The sequence below is a fragment of the Pantherophis guttatus genome, chromosome 1, assembly GCF_059756535.1.
Source record: "Pantherophis guttatus breed Tessera chromosome 1, ASM5975653v1, whole genome shotgun sequence".
Classification (NCBI taxonomy): domain Eukaryota; kingdom Metazoa; phylum Chordata; class Lepidosauria; order Squamata; family Colubridae; genus Pantherophis; species Pantherophis guttatus.
The window spans coordinates 172034648-172043654 of record NC_142063.1 but is presented as its reverse complement, the minus strand read 5'-3'; the positions used below and the strand labels follow the sequence as shown (position 1 = coordinate 172043654).

Sequence of the window (9007 nt, the reverse complement as noted above, 5' to 3'; positions counted from 1 at the left end):
ATACATCAAGGCTGGCACTGGATCTGCAAAAATCTATTTTACATTTTCTGTAAAAATGTAAAGAGTAGGCAGAGAACTAAGTGACTGACAGCTATTTTTTTAATCAAAGGAGCTTAATCATTAATTATTAGGGGCTTCTCAAGCAAGGAAGAATGCTGAGTCTTATATGATCCGTTGTCTACAACTACTATGTAATTGCATTTCAAAATAATAAAAAATGCCAAAAGTAGGTATTTCCCATTACCAAAATATTAGAGGAATCTACCTGCCTCTAAAATTTCTACACATTTCCATGACATATAATAAGATTAATCTCAGAAGAGTCTCTTTTTGCAGAACTCTCCACTTCTTGTTCAAAAGTACCAAAATCATAGACATTGTACATCCATCCAATATTATTTGACAGACACGTTTCAAAAAGCAGTGGGAAAGACAAGACAAAAATTAAACTGATGGTTAGTTTAAGCTGTAATATCAGCACTATGCTGATAATATACTATTATAGATAGCCAGTTGAGGCTATCCTAAATATGCTTTGAAATCTTGGCCCAGTGTCTTGGTAGAACAGCAGGTGAAGGCTATGGTCAACTCTTTGCCCAATTGCAGACTTTTTTTGAACTATGACTTCCTTGCAACAGGTATGTTGCTATAACACACTCTATGTGAGGCTGGCTTTGAAAATTATTCTGAAGCTTCACTGAGTCAAGAATACTCACCTGCAAACTGGAGATAGCAGATTCAGCAGCATAACTTCTATATTGCGATTACTGCATTGGCTTCTGGTTTGCTTCCAATTCAAAGTACTGATTATTACCTTTAAAGTCCTACATGGTTTGGCCCTGGGTGATCTTTAAGGGAAGGAATGCTGAGGGAGATGAATGCGATGAGCTTGGTGACATACTTTTCAATAGCTGCCTCCCCTCTCTTGAAACATTCTGCCTCCTGAGATAAGGAATGCTCCCAAATTCCTGGTTTTTTTTCCCCGGAAGACTTTAGAATATCTTTTTTCTTCAGCAGTATATTTTGATGCTGATGATATTGCGATAGCTTAATTAGGGTATAAATGGTTTAAAATACTGCATTTTTATTGTACAGTATGGGAAAGTACCTTGAATTCTGCAGCCTATAAATAACTATAAAAATAAACAAATAAACCAGCAACTGCAGTGTTAAGCTTATAGCAGTTCTATCCATCTCCTGAAGAAGAAATGAACAGAGCTATCCAGACAGGGAAACTTTATCTCTAAACTAGACATCAAAGCAAATAGCAAATCTTTTTCTTGCCATCCAGATGCAAATTCAAAATGTCCTTCTTCATTACCAGCTATATGCAGCCCTAACCCTTTCTCATTTTTCGATCTCTGTCTTTTTCTGTATGCTGAATCAAAGTGACATTCAACCACTCTTGAGCCAACGGAAAACTACACCAGCATATAATTTGCTACCCCCACTGCTGTTCTCTCCCTCCCTTCCTTATTCTGGGTTGAGGTGAAATGGCACTTATTTACTTATTTATTCCAATAAATGTGAGGCCTGTGAAGGAGAAGGATTGAGGATTTTTTTCTCAGCTGTTTCCCTTTCCTCTCATCCTGAGCTTATGAAAAAATATTTACCAATCATTCTTCTTAATGAAGGATGGAGTCAAGCTAGTGGATTTAACCATCATGCTCCCAGTTTTCTGCAAGTGTTCTATGTGAATGCATCCAAAATGTGCCTCAGTGACAGGTAAGCAGTCATGGTGGGGGTGGGGGTGGGGTGTGTGAGAAGAAAGATTGGAGAAGAAACTGAATGGTCCCACCACCAGCCAACTGTATTTGGAGCTCCTTTGGAAAAAGCATTAAATGGCTTAGTGGGAAATTCCCCTACCTCCAATTTCTTTAACTTGAAGTGTGTTAGATCTGGGTTCAAAATCAGCCTCCAACAATCCAAAGTTCTAGAGAGAACCACCTTTCTGGAAACTTGGCATTATATGAGCCTGTTTTTTTCAGAGCATTTGGAGAGTCAAAGGGTTTGCAAAAATCTGCTTGAAGATTCCAGTTGACTCCAAGCAGCAGTAAATAGAAGATAGTATTATTACAGTAACCCTCTGAATTTCTCAAACTTTTTCTGAATATCAAGCATACTGTTTCTTTAGATCACTATCTCTTTGCATTAGTTGCTTCATTGCTTGCAACAGATCCACATAAATGTTCACAAGTTTGGGATGTCATTTTAACTCTTGTGACTGAGTAAATACCGTCTGCTTTAAAAGGCAATACTTTACTATGATGTTGTCAATGTTCCAACTGACGAACCCAACCAAAGTAAGCATGGCTGTGCAATCCAATCTCTTAATGCAAAACTTTATTAAGTACATCATTTTGGCACAGATCTGATCTGGCTAATTCCCATGAAAATCCACATAATTATAGATTCTCCCTCCCCCTATTAGACCTACTCACATTGTCCAATTGAGTCTTATTTTATTGTTATGGGAAAAAGTCTTTGAATTTGACAAACACCTGTTGAAGTGTCCTTGGTTCTCACGGCTTGATGTCTGGAGCCTACATTCCATCTCCACTTTTCCTTCCCCCCTGGTTTGTTGGCAAGCTGAGAAGTGATAATGGTTGCAACAGCAAAAGTAAACTTTGAAACCTGACAGCTGTATCCTGTTGCAACGTATGTTTAGTGACCCAAACCAACCACCAGGAAATTTTGGAGATGAAGAAGACAGTTTAATACAGGTTCTCAAATGAAAGCTGTAGTTATTCTACAATGAGCACTCATTGCGAATACTCAGATTCTGAGTACTGTTCAAGTGCAAATGATGCATTTGTATAATGCTGTGGCTCCTAGTTTTAAACTTTCACTCTCCATGGAATGAAAGTACATACCTGCATATATTAGGACCTCTGCTAGGATGCTGGGATTATTCTAGGAATGTAAAATCAGCCAAATCAAGGCAGTAGCTTTTTCTGTTGATGCTCAGCAGAACCCTACCTGATTTCTTCTAACCAATACAACTGAACTCCTTCACAGTTGCATATTTAGGAGAAAATGGGGAGAAGTCTCTTGCCTGCCATTCTCTTCCTTGCCACTGAAAGTTCATGAACATCTGAGTGCAAACTTCACTTCAATGGTTCTACAATCATCACTTGCTTAGGAGCTATTTACATATGGCCCATAATCACCATGACTACAGCATAGCCAGTAACTAACTGGAATATCTCTGGGAGACAAAGCTGGAAAAAATATAATTATACATTCATAGATGTGCAAATATTTCTGTAAACTGTTAGACTTTCTGTTCTCAGTGGTTTTCAAAAATAATGGTTTCTCAGCAGTCTTGATCAAAAAATTAATGCATCTTATCTGGTTTGCATAGTACTTAATTCAGAATAAGGCTGGGATTCTGATGTTCGCAGATCAGCATGCATGCAAAAGCTTGCACATATATTTATGGAACTCTTTATATACCTTGTGTGTATGTGTGCATGCAGAGGCACTTTGAAACCCTCTTCTCTGACATATTGCCCTTCAGATGAGTTGAAATTGGAACTTCTAAAATTCCCAGCTATGGTAATTGACTCCAGTAGCTGAGAATTCTGGAAAACCCCTCCCCCATCCCCTGTTCTAACACATCTGAATAGGATGAAGCTGAGAAAAGCTACTCTGAAATTTAGTCCATAATAACTGCAAGGTAAGGAGTCCTCTGTGAAGGAGATGAGGCAAATAGATTTGAAATGACTTACAACTCCATTGACAGCTGCTCTAGTTCCTTCACTAAATGAAAAGAGACTTCCAGACAGATATAAGTTTTTCATAGATAGTGTTGCTTTTCAAAATATCCATGAAATTCATCCAAAACTGTGAAATAGGAGTTGACCATGAATAATCCCATAATTCCACAGAAGAACTCTACTGAAACACTTTTCTGACAAGTAGGGCTGGGAAGTTTGACTTCATATGTGTTTACAGTTGCTCCTGCATAGGCTGTGGGGCAAACTGGAAAAGTGCTTAGAAAATAAACTTGATGGCAACCCCAAACAAAGAAAGACCTGTTCATGTTGGATGTGGTGCCTTTTCCTCCACATTTTGTGATTAAAAACCTTGTGCCTGGCTAGTATAAACTATAACTTTCACAGTTACGTGTTGAGCTCTGTAATACTTCCAACAGATAACTTCATGAACAATATGAGAAATGAAGTTTATTTTTCAATGCAAACAAAACTGCACATTATACTCCAGAGATGAAAAATGGGGTTTTCTAAATTTTTAGTAGTTGATTAATAGTTAACTAATGAAAACAGTTACGCCCTGCACTTCACTGGATAATCAATCTCCCCAATTTACAAGGACATAACATTTTGCTTTAAAGCATAAGTGTAAAGACAGATGAGTCTGGAAAAGGAAAGCATTCATACACTAATTCTTATTTCTATCAGGATGCTAGTTTGTCTGTCCTCCATAACCCACTGGAATGGCTATGGAAGAAGCAGAATTACATGAAACTGACCTCATAGGAAGTTCCTGATTGCCTTTTCTGCCTTTGCTTGCAGAGCCTGAAGGAATGGCTGCTGGTGGAATGAACAGATCCCTCATACAGTAATCACAATGACTGGAGGCAATTTTGTCCTGCATCCTTAAACTGTATGTTTCCTGTGCTCTCAGAAATGAAGCCAGCCTTCCTGAATTTCAACATATCCTCCATTTTGATCCCAGATGTTCTATTCAGATTGCACTAAACATACTCCCCCACAATTGTTGGGTTCTTCTGCTCCCTTTCTTCTCCTATCCATAGTAGCACCACATGTGCAAATTATTTTCCTTTCTGGGTACAGACAAGGCAACAGCAGTTTTACAATCCTTCCTGCTCTTAGACTACAAAGGAAATTGGGCAGAACCCTTATTGATTTCACCAAATTAAAAAAAAGAAAAGAAATAAATGGCTAATGCTTTGATGTTCCAAATCTATTTTTTTTTTAAAGGTTAGACTTTGTAGTAGGCAGTGTAGCTGCCCAGTACATAATGGTGTTTAAAAGCAGAAAGCAGAGACTGGGAGAGATATACCTACTTGAAATTCACCAGCTAATTGGAATGGAGACATTTGTGTAAACTGGAATGAAGTGCAGCAAGGAACCAGACTACTCAGCTTGTTTGGGGCAGGACCAGAAAGCCGAAGTGGACATCACCTTCCCAGCAGCCTCGGAGTGTACTGAGGATGACACCATGAGTTCCTATTTCTTGTCCTTTTGGAAAAAATAGTTTGCTTGTCCATGGCTGTAGAAGCACATGATTTGATCCCAATAGAGTCCAGCAGGATCTGAAGACTACAGATTTCAAACTCTATTATCAACTTGTGAGAAGTATGAACTGATCTGATTTGAATTTTATGGTTTAGTTTTAGTTTAGTTTAGTTTATTTGGATTTATATACTGCCCTACTCCCGAAGGACTCAGGGCGGTGAACAGCCAAAGATAAAACACATATAGTATAAAATTTAAAGAACAATTTAAAACACATTAAATAAATTTGGCCCAAACGGATTAAAACACCCGTTTTTTAAAAAAACAAATTAAAATTAAACAATTAAAAGGAGTTAGGCCAGCCCAGCCTGCTGGAATAAAAAGGTCTTGAGGGCATGGCGGAAAGTGCATAAATCCGGGATCCTCCGTATCTCGGGGGGGGGGGGAGCTCGTTCCAAATAGCAGGAGCCCCCACAGGCTCTCCCCCTGGGGGCCGCCAGTTGACACTGTTTGACCGATGGCACCCTGAGGAGTCCCTCTCTGTGTGAGCATACTGGCTGGTGAGAGGCTACCGGTGGCAGAAGGCGGTCTTGTAGGTACCCAGGTCCTAAGCCATGGAGCGCTCTAAAGGTGGTAACCAAGACCTTGAAGCGTACCCGGAAGACCACCGGGAGCCAGTGCAGCTCGCGCAGGAGAGGTGTTACATGGGAACGCCATGTCGCTCCTATAACCACCCATGCGGCTGCATTCTGGACCAGTTGGAGCCTCCGGGTGCTCCTCAAGGAGAGCCCCATGTAGAGAGCATTACAGTAGTCCAGGCGGGAGGTGACAAGGGCATGAGTGACCATGCGTAAGGAGTCCTGATCCAGAAAGGGATGCAACTGGCGGATCAGGCGAACCTGATAGAAAGTCCTCCCGGCCACAGCCATCAAGTGCTCTTCTAAAGACAGCCATGTATCCAAGAGGACACCCAAGTTGCGAGCTCTCTCTGTGGGGGCCAACGACTCACCCCCAATAGTCAGTGATGGCACCAGCTGACTATATCGGGACGCTGGAAACCACAGCCACTCGGTCTTAGACGGTTTGAGCCTGAGTCTGTTTCTCCCCATCCAGATCTGCACGGCCTCCAGACACCGGGACATCACTTCAAGGGCATCGTTGGGGTAGTCCGGGGTGGAGATGTACAGCTGGGTGTCATCAGCGTACTGGTGGTACTTCAACCCGAAACCACGGATGATCTCGCCCAGCGGCTTCACATAAATGTTGAACAGAAGGGGCAAGAGGACCGACCCTTGTGGCACCCCACATACAAGGCACCTCGGGGTCGACCTCTCCCCTCCTGCCAACACAGACTGCAACCAGTCAGAAAGAAAGGAGGAGAACCACTGCAACACGGTGCCCCCCACCCCCAACTCTTCCAACCAGTGCAGCATGATACCATGGTAGATGGTATCAAAAGCCGTTGAGAGGTCTAATAGGACCAGGACAGAGGAACAGCCCCTGTCCCGAGCCTTCCAGAGATCATCAACCAACGCGACCAATGCCGTTGCCATGCTGTACCCAGGCCTGAAGCCCAACTGGAATGGACCTGGGTTGTGAAGTTAATTACCAAGTGAAATCATGAGCTTTCTTTCACTGGATATGGCATGAAGCAGTGGCAAGACACGCCTCTGTTCATTTATTGGGAATGATTTCATTTAAATTTATTTACTTAAATACATGTACAGACACATAATCATGGTAACTTACATGTGGGCATGAGGATTTGTTTTAAATTGCAACTTAAACAGAATAGATACAAAATACAAATAGAAAACTATGCATTACCAACTGGCATGAAAATAGTAAAAATAGATTGATTCATCCATCGTTCCCTACACATTATGCCACTAACTGAAAATTGTGAGTTTTCTAATGTTTTGCTCCATTTGATGTGTATTTCAGTCCTTCATAATCTCAGCCAGTAAAATGAGGGCCATGTGAAGGACACAATCCAGGCTGAGAAAGTGGCTCCATTGTGTTTAAAATATTTGAAGGCAATTACCACTGCTCTGGTCTACAAAAATACAGTCGATCTGTGCAATGAGGAAGCGGCTCTGCTTCCTATCCTTTATTGTATTAGCAAAGACATTTGTGATTGAACCACTCCAGACAGATGCCTGAGGCACATAAACATAATCCCTCTTTTGAGGGAAAGGTATCTAGCAAATATGACATTTGTACAGAAAATCTAGTTCAAATGTGGCTTTATGTCATGGGAGAGATTATGCCCTTGCCAGTCAGATAAATTCATGAACTGAGCTTCAAAACAAAAAACAAATTAAAATGGAGAGGAATCATTTTGTGGATCCCAAAGAAAGGGAAAAGGCAAATAAATGTTTTTTAAAATATATTTTTTAATCCCAGTGAACATACCTAATATTCCTTCCTCCTATTTTTCCCACAACAACACTGTTTGGCTGAGAAAGAGACTGCGCTAAAGTCACTTGGCTGACTTTGTTCCTAAAGTGGGAGTAACTACTAGACCAAACTAGCTCTATGATGGCTTACAGAACTAGTGAGTTCAACTTTTGCTTATATGTTGAATAACCATGAGCCAAGGTTGGAATTCAAATTTTTTTACTACCGGTTCTGTGGGCATGGCTTGGTGGGCGTGGCTTGGTGGGCATGGCAGGGGAAGGATACTGCAAAATCTCCATTCCCACCCCACTCCGGGGAAGGATACTGCAAAATTTTCATTCCCTCCCCACTCCTGGGGAAAGGATATTGTAAAATCTCCATTCCCACCCCACTCTGGGGCCAGCCAGAGGTGGTATTTGCCAGTTCTCCAAACTACTCAAAATTTCTGCTACTGGTTCTCCAGAACCTGTCAGAAACTGCTAAATTTCACCCCTGCCATGAGCTTATTTTTGTTTTTTTCCCTTGAATTCTTGATAGATCAGTTTATTGTTGCTGGTAGCAGAAATAACTAAAAAAAGATACTGTAGTCCTCAGTGGTCTATAAACTATATTCCCCAGAAACTTTTAAGTATTTTTTTTCTTTCAGTTTTTATAGAAATTTATTCATAGAACTGATTTATCAGTATAACCTTCATAGATAGTATGGTGTGTTACTTCCATTTCCCTGTTTTGTTCCTCGGCTGGCTCACTTGCCAGCCCTCATATTTACTTTAGCTGTTCCTCTGACCTTTGTTATCCCATTATTATGCTTTTTGAGTTATTTTCTTGAAGTCTTTTTCTTTTCACATCAACCATTCCTGGTTTATTTTTCTTTGCATAATCCAGAGAATCATACAATCAATCGCCAAAACCTATTGTCTTCCCAGCACTAAAACAGATCCTGAAGCCAAAGTAAAAAATGACATCTGGTGCGGTCTTGTACATGTTCGCCAACTTTTTATGGATTTCTCTTTTGGCTATAGTGGCTTTTCCAGCATGAAGATCATCAATTACCATCTGTTTATGCTGAAGCAGCCGTTTGTCATGAGCTTCCTTGTTGTGATGGTCACCATGTCATGCATCTTGGCAGCCTCTCTCATTCAGGGAATCAATTTCCCTGAATGAGTACTAGAGGAAAAGGTGTGCTTCACACACTCTGTCCTTCTTGTGCTTCCTCTTGAACTTGGCAGGTCAAAAGTGCCACCACTCAAACCGAAGATCAGCATGATCTTTTCAGCACCACCTTTTTTTGTCCATAAATAATAGCAGCTGCAATTGGCTTGTAATGATTTGGAACACACTGAGACCAGCAGTGGTTCTGGTGTCTTTTCTTGCTTGGTGCT

General features: G+C 40.9%; 1 pseudogene; it reads right to left on the bottom strand.

Annotated features, from left to right (window-relative positions):
• Positions 1-8110: 8110 nt before the first annotated feature.
• Positions 8111-8746, bottom strand: LOC117675038 (small ribosomal subunit protein eS24 pseudogene; annotated as a pseudogene).
• Positions 8747-9007: the final 261 nt, after the last annotated feature.